This window comes from Mastomys coucha, unplaced genomic scaffold, assembly GCF_008632895.1.
Source record: "Mastomys coucha isolate ucsf_1 unplaced genomic scaffold, UCSF_Mcou_1 pScaffold4, whole genome shotgun sequence".
Taxonomy (NCBI): Eukaryota; Metazoa; Chordata; class Mammalia; order Rodentia; family Muridae; genus Mastomys; species Mastomys coucha.
In genome coordinates, this window is record NW_022196910.1 from 56477768 (window position 1) to 56493078 (window position 15311).

General features: G+C 40.2%; 1 pseudogene; it reads right to left on the bottom strand.

Annotated features, from left to right (window-relative positions):
- Positions 1–6522: 6522 nt before the first annotated feature.
- LOC116075950 lies at positions 6523–14112 on the bottom strand (annotated as a pseudogene).
- Positions 14113–15311: the final 1199 nt, after the last annotated feature.

Genomic DNA, 15311 nt, shown 5'->3' on the forward strand with positions numbered 1-15311 from the left:
GTATCCAGTTTCTTGAACATCACTATTATACTATTTTATCCTTCTTCTTGTAAAAACAAACTGGTCAATCACTGATATGAAGGCTGCAGGATGTGAGGAATTGTCTCTACTTATGACACTTGTTACTCTGACTTATCAGAATGAGGAGAACCTGCTTCTTCTAGCTTAACATTTGCTTACTTGGTGAAAATGCAACTAACTAAATGAACATAATCCCTGGTGATATACACTCACTAATGATCTTCTGAGTAACCTAATTTCAGGTTTAAAAAAAGTATCCTGCATCATGCTTCTTTAGAGACAGAGTCTTTGGAGACAGAAGGATACAGGATTAGGTAGAGTTCATCAAAACTGCAGAAGAATCTGATTATATACTAATCTACAGGCTTAGACATAATATATACTACATAAATTGAAATGAAACCTAAGGGGAGACCTAATAAAAACCGCATTTCTTACTTAAAGCTTGTTATGTGAATCCTTTATTATATTTGAGGAATTTTAATTAAGGAAAATAGAGAAAATACATAAAATTACATAATTAAATTGCTGCTTCTATTGTAGTGGCTTGTTCTACAGTTGTATCAAAATGCTTGTAAGTACTGCTTGAAAAAGCACTGAAGACTTGTGGGTAAAACAGCATTTAGCAGCCTCATCCATTTGACTTGGTGAAAGAAAACAGGCAGAACAAACTGTGCTCTGCTTCAGTCTTCAACTCCTAGGTGTCCCCACCAATTATGTATCTACTCCTTGTTTATCTAGTTAATTATTAAGGCAAAGATTTCCTGTAGTTTGGTCTAACCTACACCAAGCCACTGGTAGCAGCTGGGTACTGTCCACAGCCTCTCCCACTTGTCTTCTCAAAAAAACAAAAAACAAAAACAAAAACAAAACCTCAGTTGGTATTGATAAATTCACTTACAACTATCACTTCTTTAAGGAATAAAAATGGCTGTGTTTCAACCATTTCAGAGCAGAGTCTTGAGCCGCTGGGCCAATGGCCCTGTAAACCTTCATTGACAGACAGAAAGGGAATTTAATATATGAAACTGGGAGGTGGTGGCAAGCTCTTTCATTAGGATGATGAGTGAGGTTGGCAGTAACTCACAGGAAGGGTTCTCATTTCCACACCTCCCAGCCCCCCGCCCCAACAACTTGCATAGTTGAATACCATAGGGAAGGAGGTTCTGCAGAGCTCAAAGCTGGGAGAACCAATGGCCATATATACTTAGGGGAGAGACTGAGGGACTGAAGTGTGAATCTGAGGACTGAGACAGCCTTGCTCTCAGAGTTCCCTGCTGAAGTCTGGAGGAAGCTACAGCAAGGATCCCACCCTGCTTTCCCTAATACCGAGCTACTGAGCCAGATAGACCACTGAAGACAAAGTTGAACTGCAGTTGTGCAGTTATGCAGGAAACTCACTTCCAAAGGTGGTTGGTCTAAACACCACTGGAGCAACAGGTCATCCAAATTTACTTTTACAGATTTGAACTAGAACTGCAAACTCTGTCTCCCCCTCTAATGCAGTTCTCTACATAAAAAGTCACACAGAGTTCAAAGCCCATTCCACCAAGGAAAAAAATACGACTGATGTAGCTGAAAAAAAAAAAACCCTCATATAATTCCATTATATTTACACTGTTTATTATTAATTTTTTATTGTTGCGAACTATTTTCATAAAATTTAAATTGAAATAAAATGATATATTTTCCCCTTTCCTTTCTTCCTCTAGCCCATCCCAGATACTTTCATTTGAAACTCTTCCGTGTCCCACTCCAGTAGACAGCTTCTTTTTCTTTGATTAGTTTTATATATGTATAGATGTATGTATACGCACACGCACACACACACACACACACACACACACACACAATCTCCCAAGTCTGTTTTTGTTGTTTGTGTGTATATGGTTTAAGAGCTGATGACTCTACAATGGACAACCAATAAGAGAGCTCATCCCTTAAAGAGGTCAATTCTTCTCCCAGCAGTCATTAGCAGCTTGCAGCTCTTTGTCTGTAAGTGGGACTTGATGAAATTTCCCCCTTCCACATGAGCATGTCCATCGATATTGCTATTTTTCCAAACTTGTGTATGTAGACATTTTTAGGAGAGACTGTTGCAGAGCAGACACCCTGGTATTCTGACTCTTAGAATCTTTTTGCTCCATCTCCTATGATGTTCTAGATATTCGAGAACTGTTATGTAGATTTTTCCATGGGGCTTGGGCTCCCTACAGTTTGTTACTATTGCATTGTGTCCTGTTGCAGTTTTTTGTGATGGTCTGCATTTGCTGTAAAGAGAGCCCTTTTTAATGAGGGGTGGTAGCCTCACCTATCGCTTTTGCATTGGAAGGTAGTTAATACAGGCTGTAGCTAGCCAAATACTGAGATTGAGTGGTTATTGAACTCCTAGCCCTAAATAGGATATGTAATTTATCCCTCCAAGGTACATGTATGACTCATGAATAATATTGGGCCCATCTAATAGGACCTTATATCCAAGAGACCTTAAAAAACTTCACCAGGATTAAAAAGATAAAATAATAAGTAAATGCCAACATATCAGGAGCCTGATAATAGCTGCCTCCTGAGAGCCTCTGCTAGTGCCTGACAAATGCAGAAGTGGAGTCAACCATTGGGCTGAGCACAGGGTCCCCAATGGAAGATCTAGAGAAAGGACTGAAGGAGCTGAAGGGGTTTGCAGCCCTATAGGAGGAACAACAATATGAACTAACCAGTACCTCCAGAGATCCCAGGGACTAAACCACCAACCAAAGAATACACATGGAGTAATTTAAAGCTCCAGCTGCATATGTAGCAGAGAATGGCCTTGTGGGACATCAGTGGGAGGAGGGACCCTTGGTCCTGTGATGGCTTGATGTTCCAGTGTAGGAAAATGCCAGGACTGGGAAGAGGGAGTGAGAGGGTTGTTGAGCAGTGGGAGGGGGGATGGGATAGGGGGTTTTCAGAGGGGAAACCAGGAGAGGGGATAACATTTGAAATGTACATAAAGAAAATATCTAATAAAAAAGAAATAAATACCAACCAACATATAAATATAAATATATATATATATACACACATACATACATGAATTCTACAGGATATCATGAAATGATCAACATTATCAATTATGGGAATAAAAGGAGAAGAACATGTTCATGTACAATGTGCTTGATAAAATCATAGCAGAAACTTCTCTAAATGTAAACACAATCTTATAGGTTCAGGAAGCATTTAAACACCAAATAGACAAGATCACACAAGAATCTCATACCATATCACAGTCAAAACCCTAAACATAGGGATCAAACCAAAAACAACGAAAGCTGCAAGAGAGAAGAACAAGTTGCACATAAATGCAAACACATCAGATTACAGCAAATTTCTCAGCAGAAACCACAAAAGTCAGAATACAGAGCAATGTATTCTATAATGCCAATTGAGATTGCTACATTCAGCAAAACTACTTGTTATAATGAAAAAAGAAACAAAAACTTCCCTTGATAAAAATAAATAAAGAAATTTATCACCACTAAACTAGTGTTAAAGAGGATACATGAAGGAATCCTTGAGACTGGAAAGGAATATGAACACATTCAGGATCCTTCAGAAAGTAATAAACCACTCTGAGAGCAGCTACAGACACAAAACTCCAAAATCAGCAAAATGTCAGTAATTAATAACTTTGTACTATAACTTTAATTTTAATGGACTAAATTTTCCAATAAAAATAAAGATAAAAGATTGGATATAAAAAGATTAATTTATTTATTGCTCCCATGACACACCATCAAATTTACCATCAAAGGCAAATTTAATATTAGGGTGAAAATATGGAAAATGGCATTCCAAGTCAAGTAAGCAGGCATTAGAGTGATACGGCATTAGAGTGGTAAGGCGTTAGAGTGATAAGGCATTAGAGTGGTAAGGCTTTAGAGTGGTAAGGCATTAGAGTGATACGGCATTAGAGTGGTAAGGCATTAGAGTGGTAAGGCATTAGAGTGGTAAGGCATTAGAATGATAAGGCATTAGAGTTGTAAGGCATTATAGAGTGGTAAGGCATTAGAGTTGTAAGGCATTATAGAGTGGTAAGGCATTAGAGTGGTAAGGCTTTAGAGTGGTAAGGCATTAGAGTGGTAATGCTTTAGAGTGGTAAGGCTTTAGAGTGGTAAGGCTTTAAAGTGGTAAGGCTTTAGAGTGGTAAGGCATTAGAGTGATAAGGCATTAGAGTGATAAGGCTTTAGAGTGGTAAGGCTTTAGAGTGGTAAGGCATTAGAGTGATAAGGCATTAGAGTGATAAGGCATTAGAGTGGTAAGGCTTTAGAGTGGTAAGGCTTTAGAGTGGTAAGGCGTTAGAGTGATACGGCATTAGAGTGGTAAGGCATTAGAGTGGTAAGGCTTTAGAGTGGTAAGGCATTAGAGTGGTAAGGCATTAGAGTGGTAAGGCTTTAGAGTGGTAAGGCTTTAGAGTGGTAAGGCATTAGAGTGATAAGGCATTAGAGTGATAAGGCATTAGAGTGGTAAGGCTTTAGAGTGGTAAGGCTTTAGAGTGGTAAGGCATTAGAGTGGTAAGGCTTTAGAGTGGTAAGGCTTTAGAGTGGTAAGGCGTTAGAGTGATACGGCATTAGAGTGGTAAGGCATTAGAGTGGTAAGGCATTAGAGTGGTAAGGCTTTAGAGTGATAAGGCATTAGAGTGGTAAGGTGTTAGAGTGATATGGCTTTAGAGTGGTAAGGCTTTAGAATGATGAGAGCTGACAAACACATTCAAGCCCAAATTATTCAGAAGAAATAAAAAGGTTGTCTCATGCTGATTAAAGCATAAATCTATGAAGAGAAATTTAATTCTAAATATACTTGCATCAAATACTGGTATAACAATAGAAAGATCATTTCATGGCAAATAAACAGACAAACATCTAAGTTAAATGACATAACATCAAATGAACTTAAGAGACATTTATAGAACATTTCATCCACACACTTCAGAATATACATTCTTCTTAGCAGCCCATGGAACATACACAGACTTGTGAATAATGAACAACACACTATTGACAATAAATTATCCATAATAGTGACCTGGCCTTCAGGTCAAGTTATTCGGGGGAACGAAGAGGGTCCTGTGAATAAAGAATGGGCGAGAGAGATGACAGGACTCAAGGAAGCATTGCTTGTCAAGAGCCGTTTACTTGGTTGAGAAGAGCATATTTAAAGCAAAAATCTTGGAGGGAGGGGAAGAGGAAGGAGGGAGATGGAAGGTTACAAAATCTTCTGGGGTTGAGCTCCGGGGTAACAGGTGGGAGGGGGTGGATTTCCGTGAATGTTCTTTTTCTCAGGGCCATGCCGGATCCTTGTGATTGTCAGGCAGGATGTTAATCTCAGGGTTCTCAATTAGCTGGGGCAGGATGTTTATCTCAGGGCTCTCATGGTTCCCAACATAATAGGAATTAAGAAGGAAATTGAAAAACCTGTAAAATGAAATGAAAGTAAATAGGCAACATGCTAGGTCTTTGGTATACATGAAAGCTAAGAAAGAAATCAATCTTTATAAGTACCCATATTGAAAACAACCAGAAAGATCTCAAATAACCTAGGAATTCATTTAGAGCTTCAGAGAAAGAAAAATAAACTAAAGCCAAATCAGTAGGTAGAACTAAATAATCCATATGAGGGTAGAAATTAATAAAATGCAAACAAACAATAGCAACATTAACAAAGACAAGACAAATAATTGATAACAAAAGACTCTTGGAAAGTCTAATCAAGAAACCATTAACCAATCTAATGAAGAAAAAGAAAGACAAGACACTGATAAAATTAGGAGGAAAAGGGGGAGAATTACAACAGACAGCAATAAATTTGGAAAAAAATCAGTAAGATATACTTTAAAAACTTATATTCTACCAAATTTGAGAATTGTTAAGTAGATTTATGAAATTTACAAAAATTAATGTCTTTAAGAATTCAGTGGCAGCCTTATAACTTTGAGAAAAGCATAACTTTTATAAAGTTTTTCATAACACTGTCTTCTTTCATTTTTTAATGAAATGTGAGTTTCTTACACATATATAGCACATTGTGATCATATTCATCCCATAAAATCTTGTCCCATCACACTCCCACTCACTGCCTACTTCTTCCTAGATGTATCCTTTCTAGTTCTGTATCTTTTGAATTTTTGGTGTGAGCCTTGTATAGTTAGCTGCCACCGCTCTATTTCATGCACAATAGTCGTGTCTTACCCAGGAGACAGCACTGCATAGACTTCCTTTCATCTTCCAGCTGTTACAGTCTTTGTGTTCCTTCTTTTGTGTTGTTACTTGTGTAGGCGGTAACACTTGTGTACTATTTACTGTTAAGGACTCCAAATCATTTATTTTATTTTATTTTATTTTTTCACAAAAAGACATCTGATGTATTTTCTGAATAAGGTCTTGATCAGGGTAACAAATCCTCTTTGTAGCACACTCTACACCGCCCATAAGTCTCTTTAAAATAACATTTCCAGTCCAGAAATCCTCATTTCCAACGCTTGATGAGTTCCTGTGTGAGTCCAAGGTGCAGAAGCTGTGTTCTGGAGAGGTTTGCTAGGTTACAGAAAGCCTTGAGCAGCTTCTCCTATGCCAGTTCCAGCAGGCTAGGTACCACCAGCCAGATTTTAAACAGTGACCCAGTCCATTTGTTTTCATGGATGTTCGTCACTCCTCCGTGGATCTACATGCAACCAGCAGGAGTGACAGCCGCACAGGGGAAGTAAACGGGCTCTGGCACGGTGGCAGAGAGCTTCACCCACTGATTCAGGTTTTGCAGATTCAGTTTCCAGATGTCTCCCGGGATCACTTCTCCGTTATAGGCCCCACAAACTAAGACATTCTTTTTTTTTTTTTTTTTTTTGAACACAACTGTGACATCGTCGGGCTGCAGGAAAATCTAATTTTTCATGAGGTTTTGTTGCAACCTCCTCCCATGCATTTGTTTCAAGGTTGTATGTGTGGGAATTTTGTTTAAGGAATAGGCTGTCCAGGAAGTTCCTCCTCCCAACATGCAAATCCTCTGCCCATCATAAGCAATTTCATGTCTGTATCTCTCCTCTGGCAGGTCACAGGACAGGTTGTTTGGTTTGAGTTGTGTCCATACCATGTTGTTTAGATCCAACTTGTGCAGGTCTGTGCTATAGATGCAGCCGGTTTCCCCAAAGACATAAAGGGACCCATTGATGAGGGCCACGGCCTGTCCATATATACATGACTGGGTTTCTTCCCCCAAGAGCAGAGAAAAGCCCATCTCTTATCCTTCACATTGCAGACATGGACCTCATTGCGGTTGCTCTCACCAAACGGGATGCCTGTGCCTCCGAACACTAACAGGTTGTTTCCATGCAGCACAAGTGACATAGATGCCAATTCCCGGAGCATGTAGCCATCTGTGCCCATCCGGTGCCACACGCCTGTTGCAAAATGATACCTCCAAAGCTCCCTGAAGAAAGAATAGTCTTCGTTGTCCAGCCTTCCCGATTATCCAGCCATAGTCTGGGTTATACCCTCTAAACACACAGAGATTGGTATTATCTGCCACACAACGGTGCCCACTGCAGGCTGGGGGAGGTCTGTGGCCTGGCTGATGTGGCTGTCTGGAGAGCTGCACGAATCGGATGAGCTGTCCCGTGGTCCTTCGACCCCCACCGGCAGTGCTGCCCCACTAACCCTGCTGGCCCTGCCAGCCACGCCTCCCCCGCTGGCCATTCCAGTCCCAGTCCTGGGCAGTAGACGTGGCCCGCTAATGATTGCCACAGCCCCGTTCCCAGCAAGAACCTGCCATGGCAGTAAAAGCTGAGCCTCCTTCCCGGGCTCTTCAAGAGACTGGGGAGACCACAATGATTTATTTTTAGCACTTTATTTAATTGTAAATCTTTGCATTAACCATCACCCACCGCAAAAAGAAGCTTCTTTAATCTAGGCTAAGAGCAACACCATATCGGTATAAAATTACATACTTAGAAGGCAGCTTGGCCATGTATTCATTTAGCCTTCCCAGGAGCTGTGACACCTTAACCGTAAGCTTTTGATGATTAAGTATGTATCCCCCTCCCATAGCATCTCAGATACAATTAGAAAATAGTTGATTACCTTAAAAACAGTCATACCAGCATTGCAGCTGTGGGAACATCTTGCCCATCTCACAGTATTGTTGTATTCTGGGTTTAGAGTTTAGAGTGGTTGTTGATGGGTTTTCTCCCCAGAAATCTGAATAGGATTATGAACACTAGCCAAAAGGGAGGATTAGTTTGGTTCCATCTTGATTTCTTTGTGTGCTGTTTGTAAAGTCTGTGGTATCAAGAGCAATAGCAACAGACTTTACTATTTGGGAGCCTCTGGAGGACTCTGTTGAATTAATTAAGTAATTATTAAATCCCATCTCAGGGTTTGCCACCTGCCTCAATGGCCTAGGTTCCCGAATGAAAGACACACACACAGACTTTATATTTTTTTCTTTTTCTTTTCTTTTTAACTTTTATTGCATTATGATGAGAAAAGTTACATGATTTCAATTTATCTGAATTTGTTAACATTTAAAAACATATTTTAAGTAAATAGAATTAAATCACATTTTTTTCCCATTTGTACCCCAACTCCTCTCAGAGACCCCCTCTTCAATACCTACAATATCTTTTTTTGGCATTTTCCTTAAAATTTATAAAATATTATAACAATAAAAATGAGTATTATAAAAGTTGTTTGATCTAAAACAGCAATCAATTTAACAGTCTTATGTAGATGCTTGTCTACAGCAATACTGAAAATACATACGTATTTTTTCAATATAAATGTTAAATAACTCCAAACATATTAACTGTATATTTCAAAATAATACATCACTACTAGAATTTTCTTAAATAAACATAAATATATAAAGTCTTTTTGTTTGTTTGTTTTGTATTTATTACAGTATAAAATCTTGGCTCTTACTGTGGTACAAGCCCAAAATAAGAACAATTTTTAGACACTGGATTTCATTGTAATAAGGCTGTACTTCAATGACTCTCAAATCACCAAAGGATTTTACCTCCATCGTAGCTAAGCTGGTGAGTTGATAGTTCTGCTGCGCCAAGGAATGAATTGTAGGCTCGATTTTTGGGTACAGACTTCCTGCTATAGTCAAAGCTATTTGACTTGAGTGACTTACTTTATTCTCAGACCACAGAGAACAGGTTACATTCATTTAAGAAATAGTGTATGTATTAAGATGGTCTCTCCATAAAGTCATTCACCAACTGTTTCAATGAACAATGATTCTGCTTGGAGGGAGGCACAGACATTAGGTGAGGGTAAGAATCTGGTTCATTGGGTGTGATAATTTGGAAAAGCATTCACCTCAGAGAAAGAGTAACTTATAAAGTCCTCTTCTTCAAGCTTGATGCAAGAGCTACAAATGTCAAGCAAAGCATTCAGTCTCACTCTTTGTTGTTCTCTTTCCTACAAGCCACCTCCCAAGTTAATTGTCTATGTCTCCCTTGGGTATATAAATACTTTTGAAGTATATAAGCTGTTCTGAAAGCCATAGTATAGTGTAAAAACATGAAATAAGCAATACTACTAATAGAGAGGCTGAGATAGGAGAAGCAAGGTTTCAAGACCCTTATGTTGTACATAGCAAGACACTGTCATGAACAAGCTGAAAGTGTATATAGATTGTACAATATTGGACCTATTTCTCCAATTGCCAAATTAGAGATACCATTGGATGACAATCAACACATTCCTAATTCCTCATATTTTTTGATTTCAATTGCTTAGGATATATTGGTAATATTAATTTTCATATTAAGATATTAAGAAAAAGTAATTGTCACTTCCCGTTGTTTTTGTTGTAAGAGGTGGAATTAGGTTTGTGTGGATTTATTGAAAGATTACTTTCTTGCTTCTTTTAGGGTGTAGTTTGCTCCTTATGTTGATGTTTTCCTTCTATTATCCTTTGTAGGGCTGGATTTGTGGAAAGATATTGTGTAAATTTGGTTTTGTCATGGAATATTTTGTTTTCTCCACCTATGGTAATTGAGAGTTTTGCTGAGTATAGTAGCCTGGGCTGGCATTTGTGTTCTTGTAGGGTCTGTATGACATCTGCCCAGGATCTTCTAGCTTTCATAGTCTCTGGTGAGAAGTCTGCTGTAATTCTGATAGACCTGCTTTTATATGTTACTTGACCTTTTTTTTCTTACTGCTTTTAAAATTCTTTGTTTAGTGCATTTGGTGTTTTGATTATTATGTGGTTGAAGGAATTTCTTTTCTGGTTCAGTCTAATTGGAGTTCTGTAGGCTTCTTGTATGCTCATGGGCATCTCTTTCTTTAGGTTAGGGAGGTTTTTTCTATAATTTTGTTGAAGATATTTACTGACCTTTTAAGTTGGAGGTCTTCACTCTCTTCTATACCTATTATCCTTAGGTTTGATATTCTCATTGCATCCTCGATTTCCTGAATGTTTTTGGTTAGGAGCTTTTTGCTTTTTGCATTTTTTTGACTCTTGTGTCAATGTTTTCTATGGTGTCTTCTGCCCCTGAGATTCTCTCTTCAATCTCTTGTTTTCTGTTGGTGATGCTTGCATCTATGATTCCTGATTTCTTTCCTAGGTTTTGTATCTCCAGGGTTGTCTCTCTTTCTGATTTCTTTATTGTTTCTCTTTCCATTTTTAGACTCTGGATGGTTTTGCTCATTTCCTTCACCTGTTTGATTGTGTTTTCCTGTAGTTCTTTAAGGGATTTTTGTGTTTCCTCTTGAAGGGCTTCTAGCTGTTTACCTGTGTTCTCTTGTATTTCTTTGAGGGTGCTATGTATTTCTTTCTTTAATTCCTGTATCATCATCATGATAAGTGATTTTAGATTTGAATTTTGCTTTTCTGGTGCAATGGTGTGTCCAGGACTTTCTATGGTGATAGAATTGGGTTCTGATGATGCCAAGTGACCTTGGTTTGTGTTGTTTATTTTCTTATGCTTGCCCCCCACCATCTGGTTATCTCTAGTGCTACCTGCCCTTGCTAAATCTGACTGAAGCCTGTCCTTCCTATGATCATGGTTGTGTTAGAACTCCTAAGAGTCAAGCTGTCATAGGATCCTGTGATTCTGGGATCCTGTGACCCTGGGCTTGTTAGAGCACCTGGGAGTGCAGCAGCTTCCTCTGGGTGTTGTGGGACTGGCTGTGGAGCCTGGGCCCAAGGTCTGCTCAGTCCATAAGCCCAGAGAGACCAGAAGGAACCTCGAGCCACTCTGCTGGCAGAGTTCCTGTGTAGCTGGTCCTGCTGGTCCCGGTTACTCCCAGTGTTGGGACAGATGTTGTATCCTCCTCACCTCTGATCCTGAGAGTGTCAGAGGGCCTGGGAATGGAGCTTCCTCTGGGTGTTATGGGGCTGGCTGCAGATCTTGTGCCAAGGTCTTGTTAGTCCACCAACTCAGAGAGAACGGAAGCTGGACTTTATATTTTAACATGCCTTAAAGAGCACAATACCTTGGCGACTGCCTAGCCTCTAGGCTTCTAGAATCTACCTCCTACTGAGAATTCTGAGTTACCACTTACTAACTTCTATGTTCCATCTCTGCTGCTCTTATGTTTAGTTAGTCTAGGCCACACTTTCTTGGCTCAGAGCCCTGGATGTTCTCCTAGCCTCTCTACCCCATGTTTGCCTTATCTCCTCTCCACACTCTCCTGGCATGTTGGATCTCCTTCTTTCTCTTCTCTTGTCACAAGCCCAGGAAATCCTAAAACTCTGCCTCTGTCTGTCTTCCCCAGCTATTGGGGCATTTTTATTTACCAACCAGAGCCAACAGGGGTGGGAAGCAGGTACTCAGAAGCTACCTGCAGACCCTCTCATGCAAACAGTGTTTTGGGGAACATAATCAACATTCCTAATACAAGCAGCTACATGACTCTGTAGACAACAACTCTTGAGGAAATATGCAGCAGGCATTGGCATACTCTACCTCCCAATCTATAGGCTCTGGGAGTTGCAAGATACATCCATTTGAAATAAAAATTAGAATTTTTATTAACATATACAGTAGTATGCAGTTTTTCATCTATCCTGAGTTTTGGTTGACTCTCTCCCAAATCCTAGTTTTTGGTATATCTCTTTTTCATCTCCATTTAGACTTTTCCACCCCCACTGCATTATCCATACATACTTTTATAAAATTGAAAATATATTCTTCTCTTGTTTGATAAGAGTTACACCAAGATATTTTATATTGTTTGTGCCTATTGTGAAGGGTGGTGTCATTTCCCTAATTTCTTTCTCAGCCCATTTATCCTTTGAGTAGAGGGAGGTTACTGATTTGTTTGCATTAATTTTATATCTGGCCACTTGCTTAAGCTGTTTATTAAGTTTAGGGGTTCTCTGTTGGAAGTTTTGGGGTCACTTAAGTATACCATCATATCAGAACTTCAAATATCTGAAGAAAGAAATCCAAAAGGACCTTGGAAGAGGGAGAGATCTCCCATGCTCGTGGATTGGCAGGATTAATATAGTAAAAATGACCATCTTGCCAAAGGCAATCTACAGATTCAATGCAGACTCCCTCAGAATTCCAACTCAATTCTTCACAGACTTAGAAAGAGCAATTTGAAAATTCATTTGGAATAACAAAAACAAAACAAAACAAACAAAAAACCCCCAAAACCCCAGAATAGTGAAAACTATTTTCATCAATAAAAGAACTTCTGGGGGAAATCACGTTCCCTGACCTCAAGCTGTATTAGAGAGCAATAGTTATAAAAACTGCATGGTATTGGTGCAGAGACAGATAGATCAATGGAACAGAATTGAAGACCCAGAAATGAACCCACACATCTATGGTCACTTGATCTTTGACAATGGAGCTAGAACCATCCAGTGGAAAAAAGACAGCATTTTCAACAAATGGTGCTGGCTCAACTGGTGGTCAGCATGTAGAAGAACGCAAATCAATCCATTCCTATCTCCTTGTACCAAGCTCAAGTCCAAGTGGATCAAAGACTGGCATGTAAAATTAAATACACTCAATCTAATAGAAGAGAAAGTGGGGAAAAGTCTCGAACACATGGTCACAGGGGAAAAGTTCATGAACAGAACACCAATGGCTTATGCTCTAAGATCAAGAATTGATGCCAGGCAGTGGTGGCGTACGCCTTTAATTGCAGCACTTGGGAGGCAGAGGCAGAGGCAGGCAGATTTCTAAGTTCGAGGCCAGCCTGGTCTACAGAGTGAGTTCCAGGACAGCCAGGGCTATATAGAGAAACCCTGTCTTGAAGAACCAAAAAAAAAAAAAATTGACAAATGGGACCTCATTTTATGAGGTCCCATTTAATGAGGTCCCATCGCAAAGCTTCTGTAAGGCAAAGGACACTGTCAATAGGACAAAACGGCAACCAGCAGATTGGGAAAAGATCTTTACCAATCCTACATCTGTTAGAGGGTGTCTTAATCACGGTTTCTATTCCCTCCACAGCCTCTGCATCAGCTCCTGCTTTCGGACCTGCTTGAATTCCAGTCCTGACTTCCTTTGGTGATGAACACCAGTGGTGTGGAAGTATAAGCTAAATAAACCCTTTTCTCTCCAACTTGCTTCTTGGTCATTATGTTTGTGCAGGAATAGAAACCCTAACTAAGACAGAGGGCTAATATCCAATATATATACAAAGAACTCAAGAAGTTAGACTCCACAGAACCAAAACACCCTATTAAAAATGGGGTTCAGAGCTAAACAGAGAATTCTCAACTGAGGAAACTCAAATTGTTGAGAACCACCTAAAGAAATGTTCAACATCCTTAGTCATCGAGGAAATACAAATCAAAACAACTCAGATTCCACCTCACACAAGTTAGAATGGCTAAGATAAAAAACTCAGTTTACAGCAGATGCTGTAGAAGATGTGGAGAAAGAGGAATATTCTTTATTGCTGGTGAGATTGCAAGCTGGTACAATCACTCTGGAAATCTGTCTGGTGGTTCCTCAGAAAATTGGACATAGTAATACCTGAGTGTGGGACCGTGAAAAGCATTCTGCGTTTTGGGAGACCCAGTGAAAGGTTCCACAAAGGAAGGAACAGTGGAGACATGTTCCCAGACACTGATGGCTAATTCCATGAGCCCTCCAACTCTGTTAGCCTGTGTTATCTATCACATAGACAATGCCTCAAGCTCCCAGCATTCTGGCTGGACTCCATCCTCAGTCATTTGACCACAGCCAGGTATGCCCCGCCCCACAGACAGATAGCCCTGCCCACCATATAAGGAGTGCTTTGCCCCCTCCCTTTCTCTTCTCTTTTTCTTCTCTCTCTTCCCTCTTAGCTTCCTCTCTTCTTATCTTGAATTCTGCTCCTAAATCCTGCTTCTGCCTGCCATGCCCGAACCATCAAGTGGCTGCTTCCTTTCCCTGCTCCCTCTCTCCCTTCTGCCCCAGGGTGGACTGTGCTGCTCTGTGGCCTCCAATTTGTTCTCAGCTCCTCCGCAGTGTCCAGTGTTGCCTGCGATTCCCAAGGGGCTAGAACCTGCATCCTTGGCCTCCATAAGGCTAAGGACCCCCTTTCAGCTGTTCCCCCTCCACCCCCTGGTCCCCCACTCTCCAAGAACTGGGATTCAGATGCCCATCTGGCAGTGGAATGGGGCACACAGACAGACACGAGTCATCCTCTCCAATCTCTTTCGCATCCCCACCACCCAGCAGTGCCCAGGTGCTTGGCTCAGCAGAGCTCACACCTGGTTCTCCACCTGCAGCGCAGTACGGCCTCGGTGGTGAGCACAAGGCCCCATACCTGAGGACCCAGCTATACCACTCCTGTGCATATACCCAGAAGATGCTCCAACATGTAATAAGGACACATGCTCCACTATGTTCATAGCAGCCATATTTATAACAGCCAGGAGCTGGAAACAATCCAGATGTTCCTCAACAGAGGAATAGATACAGAAAATATGGTACATTTACACAATGGAATACTATTCAGCTATTAAAAACAATGACTTCATGGTATTCTTTGGCAAATGGATGGATCTAGAAAATATCATCCTGAGTGAGGTAACCCAATCATAAAAGAACACACTTAGCTAACAAGTGGATATTAGCCCAGAAACTCAGAATACCCATGATACAATTCGTAGGCAATATGAAGTCCAAGTAGAAGAAATAACAAAATATGGATGCTTCAGTGCTTCTTAGAAGGGTGAAGAAAAAGGGCAAGTAAATATCTTCAACAAAATTATAGAAGAGAACTTCCGTAACCTAAAGAAAGAGATGCCCGTGATCATACAAGAAGCTTATAGAACCCCAAATCGACTGGACCAGA